General features: G+C 33.9%; 1 protein-coding gene and 1 long non-coding RNA gene across 3 annotated transcripts in view; one reads left to right on the top strand and one right to left on the bottom strand.

The window, feature by feature from the left end:
* Window positions 1-26,810, top strand: part of Tdg (Thymine DNA glycosylase) — a 242,197-nt gene that overhangs the window by 13,595 nt on the left and 201,792 nt on the right. The window lies entirely within an intron of this gene.
* Window positions 780-5,567, bottom strand: LOC138707902 (uncharacterized). Its single transcript, XR_011334429.1, has 3 exons — window positions 5,197-5,567; window positions 3,986-4,106; window positions 780-3,295 (listed from the first exon to the last, which is right to left on the bottom strand). It is a non-coding gene; the product is annotated as an uncharacterized lncRNA (long non-coding RNA).

Raw genomic sequence — 26,810 nt, 5'->3', positions numbered from 1 at the left:
GAAGACCAAAATTCTAGATTTCAACTGTAACTATGTGATCTGCAAACACATAGTTTTCTTAGCACCAGAGAAGAGAAAGGCATGAACTTCAAGCTGTTATTTGAAAATAAGTTAACACATCTCCATGATTTTGGACTTCAGCATCTTCCGTGTTTGCAATTATTTACCTTTGTGAAAGTGTTTTCTCACTGTGGATATATTAGCACTTGTAGCAGAGACAGAACACTCACAACAATCTCATTAAAGAAAATTAGGTATACATGCAAATTTTACTTCTGCTTGGTATGTAATTTTACAATTACTCTCGAGTGAATTTTTCTATACCTACTCATCATTCGTCATGTAGGACCTACTTCACTATTTTCACTTGGATCTTAGGCAAGAGGAGTAGAATAGAAGAGAGGGGCTCAAGAGGCGGATTAAGTGTAATCTGTCAAGAAGCTTCTTTTTACCAGCAGTGGAGCAGCACATGCACAAAAAATGGCGGTATTTTCAAACGACTTCCTGCACCGGAAATAGCGGGAATTTCAAAATACTTCTTTGCACATCCCCGTTACATTCATATTAACATGAATGTTTGAAATGTAACCATCCCTATTACAATTCCTTTTTTTTTTTTTTGTTTCTTTTTTTTTTTGTTTTAAGATCTTTAGCCAGAAACCTTTTTTTGTAAATTACAATACCATAAGTGTTTTCAGAACGAGATATCTCATGAAGTAGAGTAGTAGAGGTAGGAAATGGACTGTGAAATTGGAAATGATTTAGACATGACCAAGAAAATCTGTTATGTTGGAATGTATCAGATTTATTTATTAACAATATTTCATTTTGTACATAAACACAAAGATCTTTATTGAAATTAACTGTTTGATGTTTTACTGTAATAGAGAAAAGATCGTGAGCTCACGATAGGTACTATATATATAATATTAACAACATAGTAGTAAATGTTACACAAAGAAAAAAATCATACCTAAACATTCTTAACACTCTACATATTTATTAATGAAGTAATCTCTGCTCTTTGAAGTCAGCTAACCGCTTAATTTTCTGATATTTTCTGATATACTACCATTAGTTATTATTGTGTTGTAAGGAAAATAATTTCAAATCACCCTTAGTAGAAATTGGAGTCTACAATGCTGTGTTCTTATTGTCTCCAAATAAGTAGCTGTAATGTGTAAAGTCTTCTGGTTACATTGAAGGCAATCATGCACAAATATTTTTTTTTAAGATTAACACTTAATGACATTATGTCAGTTTGTTCATGAACTTCTACATTACATTTTGGACTATATGTGGGGAATATTGGAAAATATTGTATTCACTAGTGTAATTTTGTGTTCAAACATTACGAACATTAGTGTTGTAGTTAGTTAATTTAAGTTCCATTTCTCTGAGAAACACAAATATAACAAACTGAAGAAATAAAATCATACACAGTACATGATAAACATAAAATTAAAACAATAAAAATTAATATTTAATTACATTATGCCAGTTTGTCTGTAAACTTCAACATGAAATTTTAAGCTGCCTGTGGGGAATATTAGAGAGTAGAGTAAGAGAGTTAATGGGTTTATTGCCAAAAACTCAGCATTTGTTGATTTCAGTTAAGTTGTACAGGTTTAAGAATTCCAACGTATATGTAGCACCTACTACTGTATTTATTTCCTCAATGGCATAATTTGTCATTTAATATGAAAATATTCTAAATGCTAGTGCAGAATACAATAACTTTATGTTCCAACATTGCTATTATGGTAAATAGAGTCTACAGTACATTTCACAGGCTTTGTTGAAATATGCCAACAACATCGGTCCTGTGTTTGATATTATGATGTTATTTCAAGAAAAAAAAATTATTGCCTTGAGTTACTTCGTATTGTAGTTAATTTAGGTTCCTTTTGTTTGAGAAAAATACCAAATCATAACAAGAAACATAATGTAACAAAAATACAAGAACAATACAAAATAGCAATAAATAGCAACTAAAATTAAACATGAAAAATCTTAAATCAAAAATACACAAAGAAAACATACTCATTTGGCCACAATACCACAGTATCAGTAAATGTGCACATCACTTTTCTGCATCCAGTTTCACAAGCACATTAGGTGCAAAACTTCTCACATCTGCAGTTCTCGTTGACATGAAGAAGAGGAGTGCCAGCGAAGATAAAGTTGTATTTGAAAAGTAATGTTAATATTATTTTACATATACAATCCTGCAGACAATCCTCTGGTTCATGATTTGTACAGGAATGTCCCTGGTTAACAGAATTCAAATGTAAAGCCCTTAATATCTACTTACACAGTACAAGTGAAACAGAATTGTTAGAAAATTATTGAGTATTCCTTGTAAATCCACTCTTCTACAAAAGTTTGCCTTATATACAAATGATGTTGGGTTTTGTGAGAAAATACTGGATAAGCTAAAATATGCTTGTGACAAAATGAGTGACATAGATGAGCTGTGCTGTCTCATATGCGATGAAATACCACTAAAATCAGCTTGGCTTGTAACAATAATGATGATTTTGTTGATGGGTTTCAAAGATTTGAAAAACACTTGTCAGGTAAACCTGCAAATCAGATGCTTGTGTCTATGGTGAGTGGTCTATGTCTTTATTACAAGCAGGTAATGAATTACTTCTTAGCAAATTCTGCTACTCCTGGTATATGTTCAATAGTGCAACACGGACATTAAGCCATTTAGTTGCTGCAGACATTTATTGCTTGTCAACACTGCTTTTAAAGATATTTCATCCCACATAAGGCAACCTACTTTGTCAGTGTGAGTCATCTTACTACAGGCATTCCTTAGTATGTCGAGTAATTTGTCACTAAAACCAACATCAGTGGTATACTGTCGCAAAACTCTAAGCAATGTAGCCTTAGAAGGGAAATTTAATAACTTCCTAATCATTCTATAGGCACTTGGGCTCTGTAAATAAATATTAAGAGCCTTTGCTTTCAATTCCGGTGACCACCGAACTCTCTGTACATACCTTGCATTTGAGGAGACATTATTTTTTACCAATTCATATAATGGCCCGGGAACCTTCTTCCTTAAAGTTGCAAGGGCAATGTCAATCTTCAGATCTCTCTGTGTGGTCTTGAGGACTCTTCCTCTCAGATGATGCAGTTGTACTCGAAGACTGCAAATTTTCCTCCTCTTCAGTGTTACTATTGGTGTGGCCGTGGTTTGCATTCTTGGGGGCTCCCCAGCCTCTTCTCACTGCCTCTCCTCTCTTGGGGGGTCACCAGCCTCTCTGGCGGGGGTCCTCTGTTTCTTCCCGTACAAAATAAAACAACCAAAAGGTTAAAATTATGAACTGACAGCAAGAGTAAGTAGTCCTGTACCACCAAGGATAGAAGTTACAATTGAAGCGTTGGGCCGAATAATGGTTTATGTTACAATTTTTGCCATTATACTTTATCTTAGAATGTTATCAAGTTATTTCGTTTCAGGAACAGATTTGCGGAAATTCTTTCAAGATGTGCTCACAGCTTGCTCTTGATGTCAGAAAGGAACTGTTTAAAATGTGTTACTCTCTTATAGTCAACATTTAAAAACTGTGTTTGTCATTGTCTTCATTATTATTCTGTTCATAATGTTACAAACTTCTCCGATGTGTAATATGACTTTCAGTAACATACAATCTATACTTTGCTTAGTGTACAAAACATATTGATGGAATAACTGTGTATGTTGCCCGTCCAATAGTAAATTATTTATGAGTGGAATGACGATGTAACATTTTCATTCCTCCTGCCCAGTTAGCAGATTGCAATACAGACCATTATTCGCCCCAAAGCTTTAATTATGGGATCTACTTAGCCTGATACTTCACTATTTGTGTGAATGGCTTTTCTTTATGTATTCATTCACAATTTGCAATTACAACAGAATTTATAGGTATAGATATGAAGCACTGAAATTGCATAATATAAAAGGCTTGCAGTTACTTAAGTAAGTTACCTTGACCATTGGAGATAGCTTCAACTTTGCAAGGTATGGCTCCCGAAAGCTGTTGTGCAGTTTGTTGGGCTCTTTAACCATCAGATCTTATATGCCCAATGCTTCTAGGCATGCCTTGCATCTGAAAAAAATTGAAATAAAGTGTAAAATAAATATAAATTATGAGCACAGGAAAACCATTTCATGACACTTATTAAAATCACTTTGAGAACCAAGAAAAATTAAAATAAACTCCTCCAGGCAGCTTCACGTTAAAATATTAATTATCTCATCATTTCTATTGTAGGCCTAATTTTGGTCCAGGAAAAAATTCGTATTTAAAGACAACATTTGTAAAAATACAATGTAGGCGAAACAAAAAATAAAATAAAATATAGGTGGATAAAATATGTCATAAAATGGTTTAAGTATAAGCTACATCATCATAGCTCACTGCAGCTGTTCCCTTTCACTTTATCGGCTATTAGAGTGATTTTATAAAGTGCCACGAAGTCACGTTCCTGTGCTTACGGTAATTTCATACACATATACAGTATAGCCTATATAACATTTAATTATATCATAAATAGACTTGTATTATTATTATTATTATTATTATTATTATTATTATTATTACTATTATTACTATTATTATTATTATTATTATTATTATTATTATTATTATTATTATTATTATTATTATTATAAATATTACTATTATTTTTATAATAAATGTTATAAATATGTAAAGGTCTCAAATAATAATACCACGCGGGGAATATTCAAGGAAAGGGTCTATTACTCTATTTTTTTCTATCGGAATATTGAAACTCCGGTACCAAGCTCCACACGACACGACGTGGTTTGCTGCAAATTTATTGGTTATATTCAGTGTTTGAAATAACTTTTTTTTTTCTCCCGTGTGTGGTGCGCAAAACAGCAAAGTTTCTCCTGCACTGTATAAAAAGCTTCGAAAATAAAAACAAAAAATGCATCTTATATATATATATATATATATATATATATATATATATATTCTATCAATAGAAATAATAATAAAAGTTTGTTAATATGTAACTAGATGTTACAAATTCTGTATATGTGTGTATGAATTAATATCTGATAACCTAACCTATATAATTTAAAATGATGCACGTGGCTAGCAAAATTTACAAGTATATCAAATTAGTTATAAGTGATAACATTGCTATATACTGTAAATGAAAACTCACCTCTCACTATCCCAGGTATTTTGAAGAAACATTTCGAGTGGTGACTACTCTTCTTACTTCCGCAGTACGGATATTCGCATTTAATTCGTCCGGCCATCCTTCCCTCGCCTAGGCAAGAAAATTCAATATGTCTTCTTCTTCAGTTCTTGAAATACGGCAAGAAATTGTTCCAGGACTAACAACTTAAACCAAGAGCACGCAAGTTCATTCTCCATTTCCAGGAGTCTAAAATCAGTGACGGAATGTTGGTAAGAGGCGATGTTAGCGCTCATCGTGGCAGTGCCATAGAATTAACAGCGATTAACAGGGAATAGATATGATTGACCCCCTCTCTTCTATTTCTACTCCTCTTGGTCTTAGGTCATATCTATTTTGAAAATAATTACAACATATGATTTAGATTAGAAAGCAATTAATCACAAATTAAACAAAATAACTTAAAAGGGCAACAATGTCTCTTTGAGTATTGACTAAAAATAAAAAAAAATAATAGATACTGTATAGACCCAGTTTCCACATATACAGACCGCACATTGTTGTTTTTTTTTTTCTTTTACTAATGACTTACGTCATTCACCCATATGAAGCCAGTTATGTAGACCAATTTACCGACAGAGTCGTCCAGGGTGCACCATACGCTACACCCATGATGATATGAGAGGATTATGGAGATTTGTTGAGATGCCACAGGGGAACTGGAGCTTCCAGATAAAACTCCTGCTCATTTTAATAGGTCACTTGACCTGTTTTTATTAAGATCTCTTATGAGGGCCTTTGAGTGTTTGCAGCCCTCACTTGAGTTCCAGTAGTTTTTGTGTTTCTTGAGAGCCCAGTCCCAGATAACCTGCTTTACTGATCTTAGAGATAGTCCCAGCACAGGATCAGGTTCTACAAGTGGGATCTCAGTTCCCTTTTTAGCAGACTCATCTGCTCTTTCATTACTGCGAGTCCCTACATGTCCTGGCACCCATTTCAGTTGAACTGTTTTATGTTCCGCCAGTATCATGAGGGACTCGTGGCACTCCAATACCAGTTTTGATTTAACCTGTGCCTTAAGTGTTATAAGAATGAGTCCTTCACAATGACCCAGCCCATGGGCTGTTTCCGCACTGCACAGAACTGGGCTCCACAGTGTTGCACGGAACTAGCTCGTGACATCACTCAGCATCACCGCACGGGTCAGAGTGAACTGCTTGTGGAATGGTTTTGCGTGGTGGGCATGTATTAATTCATGGGCCAAAATTTCCGATTCTATCAGTTACTTATGAATTTATTTTGCACAGTCTTGTGCTTGTGTGTGCTGTTCGATCAATGATCAGCTACTGTTTCAAACATTTTCGTTTTATTTTTTGATTTCGGTTTTTCAAGATGAGTCCAAATGATCACAAAGAAAATACAGTCTCTGTGAGGCTACTATTACACTATCAAACTTCTTTGACAAAGAATATGATAAAATATTTTATCAAAGTTTTTTGATAAAGGATAGGATTTGGGTTATATTACACTACATAAAATCTGTTATAAAAGATTTTATCAAACATAACCTAAAATTAAGGAACAAAAGCTAAATAATTGATTGAATGGCGATCTTACTCATGTCAATTGTGTAAGCATGTGCGGCTTACAGCTGTTTCGGTGCTTCTTCACACCATCCTCAGAGCCTACTAGATCTCGGCGTCATCTCGAACTTCGCTGCCTGTTGTGTTAGTGCGTTCGATTGTTGAAAAGTGTTGAAATGTGGTGTCAACACGAGTAAGATTGCCATTCAATCAATTATTTATATTCAAGTGTTAAAAGTAGTGTACGAAAGATTCAACATGGATGAACAAAAGCTCTCCAAACAAATTGTTCCATAACAGTGAACACATGTCCCGTGTTCCGAGCATTTGTTGATACTAATATTTAGGGTTAAGTTAAAGCGCTTGCCTGCTGGTCTGAAGTTGTGCTTGGGTGCGGGTTCGATCCCCGCTTGGGCTGATTACCTGGTTGGGTTTCTTTCCAAGGTTTTCCCCAACCGTAAGGTGAATGTCAGGTAATCTATGACGAATCTTCGGCCTCATCTCGCCAAATACCATCTTGCTATCACCAATATCATAAACGCTAAATAACCTCGTAGTTGATACAGCGTCGTTAAATAACCAACAAAAAAAATAAGAACTAATACCGATGACCTGCTGGAATTTTGACGAAAAGTTGCTTTTACACTTCTGAATATTTATGAAACAGAGATCCAAAACAGGATCAGTCAAGACATCAACAGCTTCCTGAGCGCCAGAAGATGTAAAATTTGACAACCGTGGCCACTCCCTCCTCCTCAAGAAAAGCGCACAAGATGTGTACTCTGCAGATCGACAACAAATAATAATTGCATAAAATGTAAAGTAGCTCTCCACAATGAATGTTTTGTTGCATTTCATGCCAGGTAGAAAATAAAGTGAATTTTGGGCATGTAACTGGGGGGGGGGGAGAAGAGGGGGAATCAGGCTATAACCTATTTCATGTAAACACTACAGCAGGAAAAATTGAATGTCTTTTCTTTTCTAATTCTGAATTGCAGTTCTGCACTGTGGAGTGCAAGGTAACGAGATAGCAGATGAAATAGTAAAAACTGCATCAAACCTTTTACCAATACCATAACCTACAGATTCCCTTGACAGAATAATAAATAAAGCCCAGATTTCTAAGCAAAATGCATATTCTTTTCCATAATTTTAAAGGTAAGCAGAAAGGTTATACTTCGTAAGACACATCTAGATAAGCAGTTCTAACTATGTTTGTTAGTTCTTATAAATGCTTATTTCGTAGGAAAACATTTTTGCTTACTGATTTTGCGATTTTTAACTAAAACAGCATATTTTACCCAAAACTTTAATTTTAAAAGTGGATATTTCACTCCTAGCCATCGTTTATCACTGATTTTCTTTTTTATTGGCTAATAAAAAATTAACTTAAGTCGAATACGTAAGAAAGCAATGCTAGGGTATAATCCAGGATGTTGTGAAATAATACTGCGTAGTTCTAATTAGGAGAGAATCTTGGGATTCCTCGCCGAGCTTCTCTGACTAGGCAGGTCAATCAGTTATCACACTTATCGGAATGATGTCATGTGCGTGGATGGTGAATCCCGGAGTTCCAAGCTGCAGTGTGGAAGTTGTGCAACATGCTTTGGTTCAATAAGGTGTGTGTGATTCCTCGCTGTTGTAATTGAGGAATGCTGCCCACAAAAACCTCTCAATCAGCATTCTACAAAACAAATAATTTATCATATTTCTGTGTATTCGTTTTTGCTTATTTTCACCATTTTTCTTGCTTATTTGCTTGCTTATTTTACTATTTGATTGTGCATAGAAATCCGGGCTTTAATAATAAATAATATTCATAAGATGATAAATAAGTAATGGACAGAAGATTGGTTAAGTGGACAAACAGGAAGAGCACTATGGAAAATTTTGAAAGAACCCAACAATATTAAAATCTACTATGATATTCCCAGACAGATACAAACTTTGGCTGCATGGGCTAGAATTGGACACCTTGTTACTGAATCTTATATACATCGCTTTAAATTATCAGAGTCACCACTATGTATGTATGTATGTATTTATTTATTTACACTGCAAGTGGGCAAGCACCCAGTGGCAGTGGTATACACAATATAAACAATACACAAAAAAAATGATAACAATACACAATAAATTTACAATACACAATACAATTATACAATACACAATACAATTTTATACACAATACAATAAGAATACACAATATAATTTAACACAATAATAATAAAACATAAATAAAATGCCTAATTTTACATTACAACCTACATAATTATGTATAGGCCCTACATAAGTTTCAATAGTCTTTCACTTTATTCTCATCTCACTCACTGTAGTGGCACTATGACGCATTTCACTGACACTTTAGGACACATTTCACTGACACACTATAGAACACATTTCACTGACACTATAGAACACATTTCATTGACGCTATAAATTATCACTGATCGGAACTATTCACTGCACTGTAAAACCATAACTTCACTGACTCACCTCGCTTCACTGATACAACAGTTCAAATAAGTCAAATAATTACACCCTTATGCATACTGTACTTATAAACAGAACTACATTTAAACTAAACATTTCTAGTCTAAGGACCTCTTACACGCTATTTTTAAATAATTTACAATTCAAACCAAGGAAGTAACTCGTCAGGCTAAATAAATACATGTCACCTTAAAAAATTAAATGTTAAATGTCACCTTAATTTTAATTTACACTTGATACACAACTTTTAAAATTATTCTTGAAACTCCTTAAGAAAGGACAGCCCTCAAAGACTGCTGCAGGTAGGTCATTCCAATCATTTATAGTTCTATTTAAAAATGAGAATTTACCGACATCCGTTTTCTGTTTTCTACATTTGATTTTAAAATCATGATCGTTCCTACCATAGTATGTTGGCTTTTCTAACCGAGCTGTTATGTCTACCCACGCTTTCTGACCTAGATGTGCTCTATACAATGATGTTATTCTAGTTTTCCTACGTCTGTTTTCCAAAGTTTCCCATTTAAGTTCTTTTATCATATCGTTTCCATCTTCTCTTTTACCTTTAACAAATTTAGCTGCCCTATACTGGATTCTTTCTAAGGAATTTATCTGATATATTCTATAGGGATCCCAACATGAAGTTCCGTATTCCATTAATGTTCGCACTAACGTTAGATATGCTATTTCCCTTGATTTGGGGCTAGCCTTTCTCAAGATCCTCATAATAAAGTGAAGTGCCCTCCATGCTTTACCCGTAACATTATCAACATGCTCTCCCCAAGAAAGTTTGGAGTTTAAATACACTCCTAGGTATTTACAACATTGTACTTGCGGAATTACAACACCACTGAATTCGTAATTAAGACTAGTTTCCTCCCGGGTTTTACAAAATGTTATAGATTTACTTTTAGAACCATTTATTTTCATCCTATGCATTAACGCCCAGTTATAAATTTTATTCAAGTCTGTTTGAATAGCATCTACATCTGAATCATTTCTAATCTTTCTATAGATAATGCAGTCATCTGCAAATAGCCTCACATTTGATGTAATATTCTGGCATAGGTCATTTACGTATATTATAAAGAGTAATGGACCCAGAACGCTGCCCTGTGGCACCCCTGAACTTATATTTCCAATTTCCGATATTTTGTGACCTATCAGAAATGTTTAACAGAAGAAGAAACACTAGAACACATCCTACTTTAATGTAATAACACCAACCATAAACTGCAGGAAAGAATGAAAAACCATTCATTACATGACATTCTCACTAATCCTCAGCTCTGGAAATTGCATATTTAATCTACAGTGGACATCGTGTAATCAGCTTATAGCTAGACACACGTTTGAAGAAGTAAGAAGTAATTGCAGTTCTTTTTTGTGTGTGACTATGTTATGTGCCATTATGTATTCTGTCATTTAGTTGAGTAAAATGTAATTTTGATTGTTATAAAATCATAAACAGTGGCATTCCTGATTAATAAAATTGCTCTAATACCCATGAAAATACTCATCATTAGTCTCAGCTATAGTTCAGCTATAGTTTATTCTAGGGTAAAAATGATACATATCTGCCTAGTGTTGCATTTTCGCAACAGTCATTTCTCGAGAAGTGATCAATTTTTTCTTTTCAGAAACAATTTATAACTATTTGTACTGATTCATACACACTTTTGTGTAAGTATAATAGAAGTTAAAAAAAAAAAAGTTTCGGGCATATACAGGCATATAATTAGCCACTGACATAGCTTAAGTGGTAGGTACATTCGCCTGCTGTTCTAGAGCTGCCCTTGGAAGTGGGTCCGATATTTGCTTGGGCTGATGACTTGGTTGGGTTTTTTTCTGAGGTTTTCCCAAACTTTAAGGGTAGCCTCATGGCATATTCTTTGTCTCACCTTCCAAGTACAAACTCACTGTCAGTAATTCTATCAACAATAAATGAACTAGTGTTGATACATTAAATAACCAACTAAAAACTTGTAATTGTGTGTTATAGTGACAATGATTTTCATTGTGTGGATATAGTAAAATTAATATAAGTTACAGACACCAACTTCTGTAGTAATGAGGAATTTATTTATTTATTTATTTATTTTTGAGAACTAAGGAACTTAATTAACAATGTCACCAATTACTTCAGGTCAATGTATAAAATTAATGTCCTGTGTGTAATGTTTCATACTCAGAATAACTTGCAAAGTGAATTGTTTGTTAATAGGGACCATTTTGCAGAGTAGATTATTGTGGACTTTGAATGTTTTTAGAGTTATATTTATACATTATATAAAGATATTCTTTTTACACTCCATGACTTCGGAACTAGAATGAGGTTATGTGATTAGCACTGCACTCTGACCACCTTTTACTCCTGGGAAAGACCTGGTGCTCAATTTGACAGGAGGTTGAGTGGACCCTGGAATTATTCTGAAAGTTTTTTATGTGAGAAAAATCCTGCCATCATAACTACTAAGTTTCAGTTTTAAATTAAGTGGAATCAGTTTTTCTAATGAAATGCTCAAGAGTTGTATTTTGAAATATAAAAGTATGCCTTTCAATTATGCTTTTATTCATCATTAGAAAGGTGTTTTTATAGCTATATGTGGGCTGTTATCTTCATACTTTCAAGTTGCACTCATTGATTGCTATTCCATTACAATTGATGCTGCTATGAATAGACATGGCTTCATAGTGTCTGAAATTTTCGAGGTTGCCATAAATAATAACAATTTTTAAGACTCTAGAAGTGAAATGGTAGTCTTGATTAGAGAAACTGCAGACAGAAAACCTTACCAAAGCAAAAAGATCGCTCGACTTTTCAAAGTTTTTAAGTAGATTACTCTTTCTTTCTTAACGAAATCTATTGAAATTTATACAAGGACAATACCAGTGTCAATAATGGTGATGTGGTGGTAATGGTAGTGTGTAATTAATTTCTTATGTAACTAGGTATTCACATTTATCATGTTCATTATGTCTTGAATTTTAATTTTATGCAGACATACTGTACATATATGTATGCATACATAGCTATATACTTACATATGCATACATACACATACAGAGTGGTCTAGAGAATTCTGTGTGCTCAATTCTGCTTGGGTAGCAAGTGACTTGGCTGAACACTCACCATCATGCAGCTGGTAGACCTCGATCTACTTGGGAGTTGAAATGACTTAACTTAACTACTCAACTCCGCAAAATAGCAATAGTAACTATTAAATTAATTTTTCTAGCATTGAATTTATCTTGGTTAGGCCTATCAGTGGTATTGGAGATGATCTCCTCCTGCTGTTACGTATTCTTCAGATCTCTGAACAGAATGTGTTCAAATGCTGAAATTGTGTTCCAGATCATCCAAATTTATGTTCTTGTCGGAAATACGCAGACTGACACTTGGTATCTGAGTATTTCTGTTCTGTATTTTTGCGAATTGATTGTGTTGGCAAAAAATATAGGCCTTGTGATTCGTTGCACATGTACTGTGCACCACATGCCAACTTTGTCATCATGTAAAGGGCTTTTATTCATATATGGATTTTCTATGCTCCAGTACCTCTTATTTTAGGTTATAACATCGCTATGTGAATGGAACCATGCTTTTCAGTGAGAATTATTAATTCTGCATATCCCAAATCCTCAGCAACACTTTGCAGAATGCAATTAAGGCACAATTCCATGAGGGCCCCAAGGCACAAAACAGTAGCTTGGAGAAAAGTTGAGTTGTTTTGAAACTTGTTATATTTACAAATTTTTAGACATAAAGTGCTGATATATTCTATAACCTCCTGAGTCCTGAGACATTTTTTGTTTTATTTTTAAAGTTCAGTATAATTCTACACTTCAAAAAAGTCACTGAAATGAGGAAAAATGCTGAAAAAATTCTGCAGGTTACAGTTAGGGCAAAAATGTAGGTATATTATACTATACTTTGGGTCTCTGCACATACATTTTATATCATATTTTTTACTCTTAAAATATAATGTTTACTGTGTACTTATTTCGAAAACATGTCCTATGGTAAACACAATATAATATTTGTTACTCAGTCAAATGACAAATCAATGTAAAATAATGACTTATATTATATGGTCATTAAGTTTTATATACATGAGCTACAAATTGCAAACGTTTTCGCCCATTCAGGCATCTTCAGGCACAATTATACAATATCTCAATATCAAACTATGTAGCTATTACATTGGTGGTAGATAAACTGTTTAAGATTAATGGTGTACAAAACATCTCCATAATTAAAATGTAATATTACAAGTCATAAATAATGTTAAAAACCACGTAGTGTTGTAATTAAACTTCATAATATTCTGTGGAACTCTTGTTCAGTAGAGTCCAATGAGTGATGAATTATGTCTGAAATATATAAATAAATACGAATAGAAATAGGAAATTATCAACTGTGAAAGTGTAATGGGATTGGATAATTAAAAGTACTCACGTCGTTTGAACGTGGCAACTGTATAGATCACTATAAAACATCCTATGTTTGAAGCAGTTATCTGTAATAAAATAATAAATAAATAAAAATTTTGAAGAATTTGAAAAACTAATTGGAAGACACAAATTATGGACGTACTTACATAGACGTGAGACGACCTGCTGTTGTTGGAACTGTAGCTAGTATGACGCGGGGGAAGTATGTATTCGTGTGAGCAACCAATGCGGAGGATATTGCGTAGTGATGGGGTTAGAGGTTGTACAGGGGATTCCGGATTTGAGTCAAATTTTCATTAAGAATGCTGTTCTCTATTTGAATCTGTTTTGCAATATAATATTCCTCTGCAGAATTTATCAATTTAGTATCTATTCCTGATTTTAATATTTTCAAAGTTTTATGTGTTGGGCCTAATTCATGTCCAGTATTTATTAGATGGGATGCGTATGTGGATTTCTTACGGTTATGTTTGAAATCAGAAATGTGCTCATTGTATCTGATTTTGAAATTTCTTTTGGTTTGTCCTATATATTTTTCCTTACATGTAAAACATTCCAATCTGTAAATACCATTATTGTGGAGTTTATTAACTTTTTGAAGTTTATTGTTTAAATTGTTATTAAGTTTATTAGTTGGTTTATGTGCTATGTAAATATTTTCTTTTTTAATTACAACACTACGTGGTTTTTAACATATTGTTTTATAGTGATCTATACAGTTGCCATGTTCAAACGACGTGAGTACTTTTACTTATCCAATCCAATTCCGATTACACTTTTACGTTTGATAATTTCCTATTTCTATTTCGTATTTATTTATATATTTCAGACATAATTCATCACTTATTGGACTCTACTGAACAAGAGTTCCACAGAATATTATTAAGTTTAATTACAACACTACGTGGTTTTTAACATTATTTATGACTTGTAATATTACATTTTAATTATGGAGATGTTTTGTACACCATTAATCTTAAACAGTTTATCTACCACCAATGTAATAGCTACATAGTTTGATATTGAAATATTGTATAATTGTGCCTGAAGATGCCTGGATGGGCGAAAATGTTTGCAATTTGTAGCTCATGTATATAAAACTTAATGACCATATAATATAAGTCATTATTTTACATTGATTTGTTATTTGACTCAGTAACAAATATTATATTGTGTTTATCTATATTAATTGACAATCTGAATATTTCCAACATGCTTTCTAAGTTAATGTCCTATGGTGCCTTGGCATTGAGTTGTTGATTGCCATTTTCATTTACAAATAGTTGAAACACTTATTGCAATGATTGAATCTATCTTCTTGACTGTAAGTCCCAAGAGATGTCAGGAGCTTGACAAGCACAGAAAAGAAGTGATCGACAACAATTCCAGCTAGTGGAAAATTTGAAACTAAATGCATGTATGAAGTATAGCATACTATACTCCAGGACCCATTAGGATAAAAAGTTATTTGGAGGGTATCTTGATACTTAAAGAGAAATTATGAGTACATGTTTCATTATGACAAATATATAATAGAAAATTACATTGTTGTGATTTTTTATGTACAAATATGTTAGGAAAAGAATAGTTTTAGTGACTCAAGTAATTTAATAACATGTCTTAACATGTCAACATCAATATCAGGATCATTCACAGTTTATCGCAGATAATGAAAACACATTGTTTACCTCTCAGGCATGAACTCAGTTTCATAAGATCTCTCAGCTTCATATTTGAGATCTCCCTTGCATATGGATATTTTATAGAAAGATTTTCCAACACGTTTCAAAATATCTCTTTTATCACCATAGTAAGCCCCGCACATCATTAAGTAACCTGGCTACTTCCCATGGTACTTGATGATTATAATCCACTTTGATCTGGAAGTGGTGTTCATGACAAGAAGAAATCTTTATTATTGTCATTGCTCTATGTAGTATTTTCGAGTCCATTTTTGAGAGCTTTGGTTTGTTAATCAAATCAATAATAAGTGCAAAATCTCTGAAGTCTTCCTTACACATTTTTACAATGGTAAAAGGTGTACAGTATGTATCCTAGCCTTTTAATCGCATCACACCAACCATATGGGCTAAACACAAACTGTTTTTCTCTTAATATCTTCTATCTGTTCAAAGTCAGCTTGACAGGGAAAAGATGTACTACGTCCGGACACAAGAAACTTGTGAATAATTTTGTCGAAGACTCCAGACTTGGTAAGGGCATGGTTGATCATTATGTTCTTATTCTGTCCAGGACAGGTATCAGCCACCTTATTTCGAATATTTTCTTTTTCGCTAGCCTGCAGTCTCTATTTTTCTCCTTTATTTGTAGAAATATATACTATACACACATGCTATAACCTCCATTCTGTCTTACTAAGGTACTACCATCATAGTGCAGAATTTATTAACATTGTATGTATCGGTAATGTTAACAGCGCTGGAGACAAATGAAATTCAAGTATCCAGAAAGGTGATTCTTATTTATTTTATATTTCAGCCAAGCATTAAAACACATAAATTACTGGTTCACAAAATGAAACTACATGGAAACAGCATGCAGAAATGACAATAATTAAAAAATTGTCATCTTGTGCGTTAGGCCCTTATGGAACTGGGTGCCTCAATTACAAAAATTCACTCGACTTCACTATTTCTTGGTAACAATTCATGTGCTGTTATCACTCTTTGTGACTTAAGTTTAAGAATTTTAGTGGCTCGGAATGCAAACACCTGTTTCTTGTGCAAGCTTATGGAGAGATTTCTGTAGAGTATGTTTTGATCTTTTGTCTACCAGATTTAATTGAGTTTTTCCCCATTAAGTACATGTGGGTCTTTCTTGGTACTTTTATTCACTACAGAACCATTTTCCCAACATTTTTAACGGGTTTGTGTATACTGTTTTATGTGGAACCTGAACATTAGGAAATATTGTTCAGCCAATCCATTTGTAACGGATTCTACATGTTCACACCTTAAATCCCTTTTCTTCTCAAAAATAATTCAGTTTTAAGAAATATTTTATAATTCTCTGATTATATGGAAGCCAAATATTCATTCTGAAAAATTTTGTTCTACAGTTCTTAGTTATAAAGGAGACTGACTGTTTTTAGCTGCTGTAACGGATGCTACCGCCTCTCTGTTAAATTCATGACTTACCATTATTCTCACTGAAAGTTCAGGTTCTAGGATGAGGTTAACAAATTCATCTCTTTCTTGTTTATATATTAAGAATTGCACTTCATTTCCTTACAAGATTTTTTTAGAAATGATAAAAAGGTAATTTATTAATGAACTTTATGCAGTGTAACCGATTCTACATTCAATTGTAACGGATTCTACAAGTCACTTTGATATGTAGCTATGGAGCTTTTATGAAGTATAAGATAGTAAAAAATTAATTTTTGAAGTGTAGTAGTTTAATATTTACTATTTGAAATTAAATAAATAAACTCTGACAATAAATTAAATTATAAAGTTTAAAGGAAAACAATGTAATACTGTAGGTTAGATATAGCATACACTAAAAAGAGTTTTATTTTTGTGTACAAAGAATTATTAGCTGTTTTTAGTCTCATTAATACTTTCAAGGTTACTTCTCATTGTAACATTAACATCGTTGTGAAATTCTTATATTTAAGCTGTGCTGTTGAGTCTTGAAATCAAATGTTGGGAATATTTCTACAATTTCTTCGAAAAAAAAGTACTTATCACTTAAATTTGTTATAAACTTATACCATACACTAAAAATAGCTTTAATTTATATTTACAGTCTCATTAATATTTACAAGTTTATTTCTCATTAACATTAACGTCTTTGTGAAACTCGTACATTACTCTATGTCCTTGAGTCTTGAAATCAGGAGTTTGCAATATCTCACCACAACATATCACTTCCTCATTTGGGAGCCATACACAGCATGCCCTTTTCTTTGAAGGACTCAGTGGTAGGCCTGAGTATATTTTGTACTTTTTTTACAGCTTTTCTTAAAGTGCTGGTACATTGGTAAGACCCAAAAGCCTTTTCTGGTTTTGACCCATCTATTGTCTTATTTTCTTCTGCTTTCTTTTTTCTATATTTCCTCATTGCTTCTCTCTTTGCGCGTTTTAGCATATCATCCAATATTCTATCTGACTGATGCCTTATCTTTAATTGGTCCCTTTTACTTTTATTTCTATCTCGATCTTTCTTCAGATATTCAGTCCATTTTTTTTTTATCTTCCTTCTTCTTAGCCCTACATTTAAGCTTAGCCATACGATTATTGTATGATTCTGTAGAAAATTGGGCCAAAAATCGTAAAAAAAGAAAACAGGTTGTCATGTAGAATCCATTACAGTGTAGAATCCGTTACAGTCCATTATGTTTTTAATTCACTTTAGAAATACAAAAATATATGTAAAGGCAATGTTGGAACTGTATAATTATTTTCATGAGCTCTGGTTTTGTTTCTAATAATACTTACAATGTTATAGTAAAAAAAGACAATTTTCATGTAACGGATGCTACATTGGTTAACTAAATTTCAAGTAAGATTTAAATATAATTTGGTACATACCTTGAAAATGTAATAATCCGTTCAAGAAACTACAATCTTTATACCATGCTTTAAAACAAAAATGGCTGATATCAGCTGATAAGATTGAATGCTATAGGCTGCCCAACCCACATATTTTGGAATCAGTGTTGGGTACATGAAAAGTTCCTACAAGAAAGATGCCTAAAACTTATTTTACCTATATAAACTTGAGGAAATCAAGGTGGAACCTTAAAATTTAATGTGTTTTAAACTATTTGTAGTATGAAATAATACTTGTTTTTAAATTTTATATTTTTAACTACAATTCCCACTTTTCGTGGAATGACTGTGTTGCAAATTTTCTTTGTGCTCTTCCAAAATCACAGGCTTGAAATTAAGTTTCTAGTATAAAAATCATTTGCTGCAATGTGAACATTTTTGATGCCATTTAAACAAGCTTAAAGTAACTAAGGCAGCTCTCACACCAGAGCAACCAGCAACTGGCAGCTAGGTTCTTCTCACACTGAAGCAACATGTGATTAGCAATGGAGTCAGTTCAAGTTTGCTTTTCTGTAGTAAAATTAAGAATGTCACTATCTGATGATGACTATAAGGTTCTCATGTTCTGGTGACTATTAAAATGAAAGAAAACACAAAGGTTCTAGGTGTATCCTTCATTCATAAAACTCATAAAACTCATAAATCACATTACAAGATCACGTACCAACAAATTCGTAGTACATCCTACAAAGTTAAAACATTATCAAAAGTGCTTAGATGATTTTCAAGTTACTTTAAATTTACTTTAACCATATATCACAAAGCGAGACACAAATTACATGGAGGCCATTACCCCAACAGAGAAACTGTTGATTACACTCAAATAATTATTAATTATTAATTTTTGTATAGAAAAACATAGTTACATTTGCGTTGCCTTTGTGATTAGAAACTTGGAGAAAAGTTATGTACATAGTTCTTGTGGGCCATTCCATGTAAACTGATTCTAGGTGTGTAAATTTCAGTTTCATTTCAAAATTATTGTGCTTGAATATTTTGATAATAAATGCACGAAACTACAAGAAATGGGTCCACACCTGTGGAGTAACGGTTAACACATCTGGCCGCGAAACCAGGTGGCCCAGGTTCAATCCTGGTTGGGGAAAGTTATCTGGTTGAGGTTTTTTCCGGGGTTTTCCCTCAGCCCAATAGGAGCAAATGCTGGGTAACTTTCGGTGCTGGACCCCGGACTCATTTCACCGGCATTATCACCTTCATCTCATTCAGATGCTAAATAACCTAAGCTGTTGATAAAGTGTCATAAAATAACCTACTAAAAAAAACAAGAAATGGAATAAAATTTGGTTGGCAAACCTGTAACAGTTCTGTCATGTGACATGAAAATAAAGATTGCTGCTGCTATTTTTTTTATAGTGATTTATCTAGAAGTTTAATCATCATTGTAAGGATAATTTTTTTACTTTATTTATTAATGTTTTCTTTCTCAATAAACTTAAAAATATTAAAAATTAATCCTTAGATTTTAATTTGTAGTGAGAAGCACAATGATTTTTCTGCACACATTGTAATTAGAAAAACATATTCCTTAAAAAATTATTGTTTAATTCCATTTTTAAGGATAAACTATCTCGCGTATCCTCAGTGAGTATTACGTAACCAATGTGTATATCAGTCACATTTAATTTTTAAACGCCTTTATTAACCTGTAAAACCAACATTAAAATGTGCCAAATTCCGTCACAATATTTTGAGGTAACTAAGAAATGGTAAAATGATAGAAAATGTTGCAAATTTAACTGCTCAATAAGTGGAGAAGATTAGAAGAAAATGAAGATCAATATAAAAGATATATAAAGAAAAGGCCAGACTGTAAAATAGGCAATACTCGAAAGACTTGGAGCAAAGAGGAAGCAAAACTTATGAGAGAAAAGAAAAGGATTTGGAAGAGAAATTATACGGCTGAACTGAAAGAAAAGTGTTCATTCGAATTAGCATCAGCTAAACCAATTAAACAGGAATATGCAACTCTACAAAACAAAGTAAAAGTCGTTAAGAGTCTTTAGATTTTTCCCGACAAGCTCTACGAAAGTTCATGATGTAGGGCGAGGAGGAGGAAAAGAAGAAGAATAATACATGTGATATGGAAAATAATGTTAAGGAATTTTGTAAGAGAGATGACATTTCCAGCCAAACACTTGGCAAAAAAGATGTTATTACTGTGTGGCAAGAGGGTACAAAGACAAAATACCAAAGAAAATAGCCTATATGTGTAAGACAATTGCAGAGGCATACCAAATTTTCAAAAAAGAACACCCGGAAACCAAAGATGGAAAATCCAAGTTTTTCTTGCTTAAACCAAAATTTGTTCTTCCCTTATGCAAAATACCTCATCATACCTGTCTGTATCGCCATCATGAAAACATGCAATTTATTGTATCAGTGCTGTCAGGATACTGCAAAGATTTTTCAACAAAGACCTCAGAGTTAATTCTGATTACTGTTTGCAGTGTTGAGAAAGAAAATTGTATGACCAATAAGTGTAATGTAGGCCTATATGATGCACAACATGTTATCAACAAATATACCTTTTCACAGAATATGACTGAATTAATGTGGTACACATGGGAAAAGTCGACCTGGTTGGCGAGTTGGTATAGCGCTGGCCTTCTATTCCTGAGGTTGCGGATTCGATCCCGGGCCAGGACGATGGCATTTAAGTGTGCTTAAATGCGACAGGCTCATGTCCGTAGATTTACTGGCATGTAAAAGAACTCATGCGGGACAAAATTCCAGCATCACCAGCGATGCTGATTTAACCTCGGCAGTTGCGAGCATCATTAAATAAAACATAACATTTAACATATGGGGAAAATGTTGATGGTAAAATCTTCTAAATTGTGAGGGAAGGTACTGTTTCTGAAGAAAAAACAGAATTAACTAGCAAGACACCACAGTTTTTGAATTACTGTTTCCAAGTGAAAACACAGAGTCAACACTTCTTGAACAAAAAGTAAAGTAAATGCAGAAGAAATTGTAATAGGCCTACAAATAGACTTTGCTGGAAGCTATTTTATAGAACAGCAAGATGAAATTCAAGCAGCATATTGGAGCTCGCAGCAAGTTCCAATTTTTATAGTTATTGCCTGGATATCTCCTGCAGGTATCAAGAGTTTTGCCACTGTTAGCGATGAATTATCACATGACAAGTATTGTGTGAATGCTTTCTCAAAGCAACTGTTAACAATAATTGTCTCAGATTTTCCACAAGTGAAAACCATTAACATATTTTCAGATGGAGCAGCCAGTCACTTCAAACAACAATATATGTTGTGCAACAAGACTCTTATTCAAGATGAGCTGCAAATTTCTGTAATATGGGACTTCTTGGCAACAAGCCATGGGAAAGAAAGTGTAGATGGTATAGAAGGGGAATTGAAATGTCAAGAGTGGCATGCTGTGCTAGGTGGAAAATTCAGTATCACTAATGCAAAATCGTTTTATGAATGTGCGAAAACAGTTTCAAAATCAACAGTGGTGATGCTGTAACCAAAAGATCAAGTGCAGGAACAACAAAAGCATTTGATGGAGCAGTGCAAGGTATAAATGCAATCCCTGACACACATTCAGTGTACCAAGTCAAAGCTGTGTCACCATACACTGTGACCTGTAAGGTGCACTCACAAAGCAATGAGGTTCTTCAATTTCATTTTTAACAGGAAATTCCAAAGAAGCGTAAATACTACAGAAGAGAAAAATTAAATTATTCTAGGCTGCTTTGCTATTGTCAGATTTGCTGCAAAAAGGGAAATCAAAGAATACATTGGCCAGATTGTGACGATTGATGCACACGAATGTGAAATCATGTTTATGAGAAAAAACAGTATAGATTTAAAATTCAGTTTTAAAAAATGACGCATACTGGATGAACATTTACGTTATAATAAGAGTTCTTCCAGTCTCTGATATTCTTTCATAGATAATCATTTCCCAATCCAGAATAGTACATACATACATACATATTTTGCCCATGGGCAGATTCTTTCACTGCAAACTCAGCATTCTCCAATCTTTCCTATTTTCTGCCTTCCTCTTAGTCTCCGCATATGATCCACATGTCTTAATGTCGTCTGTCATCTGATATCTTCTTCTGTCCTGAACTTTTCTCTCGTTCACCATTCCTTCTAGTGCATCCTTCAGTAGATATTTTCTTCTCAGCCAGTGACCCAACCAATTCCTTTTTCTCTTTCTGATCTGTTTCAACTCTTTCCAACAGAACTTCATTTCTTATTCTGTCTGTCCACTTCACACGCTCCATTCTTCTCCATAGCCACATTTCAAATGCTTCTATTCATTTCTCAGAATAGTATGTAGGCCTACATTCATATTTCATAATTTGGACATACTCACTAAACACAAAGTATTATATGAAAATTTGATTTTAATAAATTGACAATGTGGGATGATAATGAGACAGGTCCCATTCCGTAACATTTTATATCCCTTTTCATCACAGCAATAATATATATATATATATATATATATATATATATATCTTCTTCTTCTTCATGCATTAAGCCCTACAAAGGCTTGTTGCGCGCTCCAAATTATTAGTTCATTGGTCTTTCCATCGGTTTTTTGGTCTTCCTATGTTTCGTTTCCCTTCTGGTATATAATTTAATATTTTCTTTGGGTATCTTCTCTCATCCATTCTGTCTACGTTATCTAGCCATTTTTGTCTATGATGGTCTATTCCTTCATTTAGGCTAAAAATCTGTAATTGATTTCTTTATATATATATATATATATATATATATATATTTATTGTAATATGTAAATTAATAATATTTTTATTTCAAAATAACCTTCTGATCAAAATATTGTACCATCCATTGTAAATCACTGCAGTAGGAAACATCATTAACACATTTCATTTCACAGAAATTTTGTGTTATATCTTCAGTACCAAAGATATCCGTTTCTGAGAGTCCTGTTTTGTCACAGTTGTGTTAATAATTATTTTCACTTGATAAAATGTTCCAAAACAATTTTTCTTTTTTGTAGTATTGATATGATTGTGTTCTTGAAAATAAATATAAGTACAAGAGTAATTATTGTTCACCTGCTGCATGGAATAAAATAGGTAAGGAAAGTTGGTATGATTGTCCTGTTCCATCACACAGAATGGCCCTTGTGTTGTGACTGCCATCTCCAAATCTAGGGTTTACTGGTTTGTGTTTGAGTCAAAGGATTTGAGACTACACCTGTTACAGTGTAAACAGACCGAAATGGTGATGTCGCATATTGCTAGTTGCCAATTGCTTGTTGCATGTTGCTTCAGCCAGTTAACACAACTCTAACAACTGAATGAATGCGAATTAAAACACAACTACTGCTTTGACCTTTCAGACAACTGATTTAATGCATACATTGTCTATACAGTGAAGTCAGCTACATGGTCACGGTCGAAGACCAGGTTCATTCTTTAAATCTTCTGAACTAGTGACCTATTTCTCAACATGTCAACTGGCTGTCTCAGTATCAAGTATTGGTTGTTACCAGGTACCTGCACAAAATGAGAGGGAATACTCTGTACATACATACATACATACGTAACATCATGTTTCTACAGCTGACATTTGTGCCCGTCTTACTTATGGCTGTGATATTTATGCTACTGGTTGTTATATTTGACTGACTCTACCTGTGAGGTAATTTTCCGTCTAATTTTATAGTATATCTTACTATAAATTTCTATATCACGAAATATTTCACTTCCATCTCTCCTTATTTTAACTTTAATAATGCATAACATCAGCATTATCTTTACAACATATGTTGTAGCTATATTTTCTTCCTGTTCATTCTGTATTTTTATCTTAGCTTAATGTTTTTCATAATATGTTCATATTGAGGAAATGATTAGTTTCCATGTTGAATATTTTTTCTCTATTGTTAGGCTATTGGCTTTGCTTGACTTTTCGAAGGCTGGACCTGAACAGTTCCTTACACTTAGACATGCTTTGGCCCATTGTGTGCTCTGTATATGTGATGGTTGTCGAAGTCCGACAGGTGGCCAGGGTGGCATTTGTGAATTCGACGCTGACAGGTAAGTCATCCTGCCTCAGCTCCTGACAGAGCCAGGTTGCACCATCAGACGAGTAACTTGATTAATTCCCATGGGCTTGGAGCCCCAAGCTCTGCCTATATCAGCATTGGAAAATCATACTACCCTGAAGACTTCACTCCAACGTATTTTTACTATTGCAGATGACAGATGAAATGAGGGGAAGGTGAAAAATGTTAGTGGAATGATAGAGGAAACAGGAGTATCCCGAGAAAAACAACTGCAACATCTGCTTTGTCCACAACAAATTTCATTATGACCTGGCTGGGATCAAACCTGGGCCACCTGAATGGAAGACCAGGACACTAACACTTGAGTCATATATGTGGCATTGTTAGGCCATAATTTGTCTTTTCTTTTTTTATATAAATGTGAGGATGATATTGAACTTCTCTGAATCACCTTACCGTGTAATTTGTGTCATTGTCATTTTGTCAAATTGTCTTGGGTTGGAAAGCAAAGATAAGCTAGGGTATTCAGTCCAGTTAATTTCTTCTTATCTGGCAGGCTGTTCAGGTTGCTGTTTTTTTTATTAATTCTGTTTATAAAGTCTTACTCTTACACTTTATATGAGAACATTTTCAGAAAATAATCATGTTTAATAGTATTTGTTTTCCATTAGTAAAACATACATACTGATCTGTTCAGAAATAAAGTAAAAACAGTATACCAGTAGTCATTTTATGACTGTGATATTCGAATTAAAATGTAATATTTTTAAGTCTTACATAAGACAAAAATGTGACAAAGAATTCTGTTCTACAGTTAGTATTATTGACAAGCACACTACCATTCTTCCATTAATGTCTGGTTTTCAATTATTTTCTCGAAACAGAAACATAATGTAATCTTTACAATGGATTGGTGTCCACCACTGTAGAGTAATGGGTAGCATGTCTGACCATGAAAGGAACGGGCCCACATTCAAGGGACAAGTTATCTGGTTGAGGATTTTTCCAGAGTTGTCCCTCAATCTATTAAGAGCAAATCCTAATTAACTTCCAGTGCTGGACCCTGAACTCATTTTGCTTGCTAGATAACTATAGGAGTTGATGAAGTGTCGTAAAATGATCAATTAAAAACAATGGATTAGTAGTAGTATTACTATATATAGCTATCTTACAATAAATATTGCTATTAATACAAAAACATTGTCAGTCACAAAATTTCAGATTAAAAATATCATATATATATTTCGTTTCCATACATATTATCTTCCCTCTTCCTAACATGTAACTGTGCTAAAGACACTTATTTTCTTGACAAACAATACTTTCAATATACGTATATAGTTATTTTCTCAACCAGTGTGTCCAGAGCATCATGTACGTAGTGTGTCGTGAAATTTTAGAATTTAAAATAAGTTTTATGCCATCCAGAAAGTCTGTATACAATGTATTTTATATCGGGTGCCCATAAAGTCACTATGCAGTTCAAGAGAAGCATAACTGTGGTTCATTTCTATTATAAGTAAAGTGAAAACATGTCCACTGCTGAACAAATCACAGTCCTGGAATACTGTTTAGGTGACAAAAGCTATGCTGAGCTCCAGAGGGTCTTTCGGATAAAGTACCACATACAAGCACCTACGAGTGCTGTGTCTTTTGCTTAAGTGCTAGTGCACTGGTCTTCCATCCAGGCGGCCTAGATTCGAATCCCGGCCAGGTTGCGATGGAATTTGTGATGGACAAAGCAGATATTACAGTAGATTTTTCTCAGGGTACTCCCATTTCATTCTATCACTCCAACACACTCCATCTCCCCCTAATTTCATCTATCATCTGCAATATTAAAAATTTGCTGGGGTAAAGTCTGGGGGTAGTATGGGCTTGGGGTTCCGGACCCCTGGGATTTATCAGGCTACTTGTATGCAGACGGGACCTGACTCTATCAGAGGCTGAGGCAGGATAGCTCACCTGTTAGCATCGGCTGATCGAGAAAGCTTGAGGCTCTTGGCTCCTGAGCTTATCAGGCTAATCATCCGCGAAATGGGACCTGGCTCTGTCAGGAGCTGAGGCAGGATGGCCCACCTGTCAACATCGGATTCACGAATGACAAATAGGCCGGTTTTGGGACTTGTACAGTCATCGCATGAAAGGTGATTCATGATTAAAGGCCCATTCACAATGAAAATTAAACATAACCGTAACATAAACACAGAAGTTTGCGCCCAGGCTACCAAATGGGATCATTCACAATGATTCACATAAGCATTGACATAAACATTACCGTAAGACGTTAATATGAAAGTTTGCAAACTCCAAACTTTCATGCTTATGCTTATGTGATTTGCAAACAGAACACAATCGTGGAGCACTGAAGTATACGACAGAATATGAGGAAATGGCGTTGCTGTTATGTTTCCATGGTTACCAAGTATGTTTGCTGTTATGTTTATGTTCCCATCGTGAATGATGGTATGACTTCTTGATTTTACTGTAACGT

Source organism: Periplaneta americana, chromosome 10, assembly GCF_040183065.1.
Source record: "Periplaneta americana isolate PAMFEO1 chromosome 10, P.americana_PAMFEO1_priV1, whole genome shotgun sequence".
Taxonomy (NCBI): Eukaryota; Metazoa; Arthropoda; class Insecta; order Blattodea; family Blattidae; genus Periplaneta; species Periplaneta americana.
Note: the sequence above shows the minus strand (reverse complement) of the source record. Positions and strands in the feature narration are given on the sequence as shown.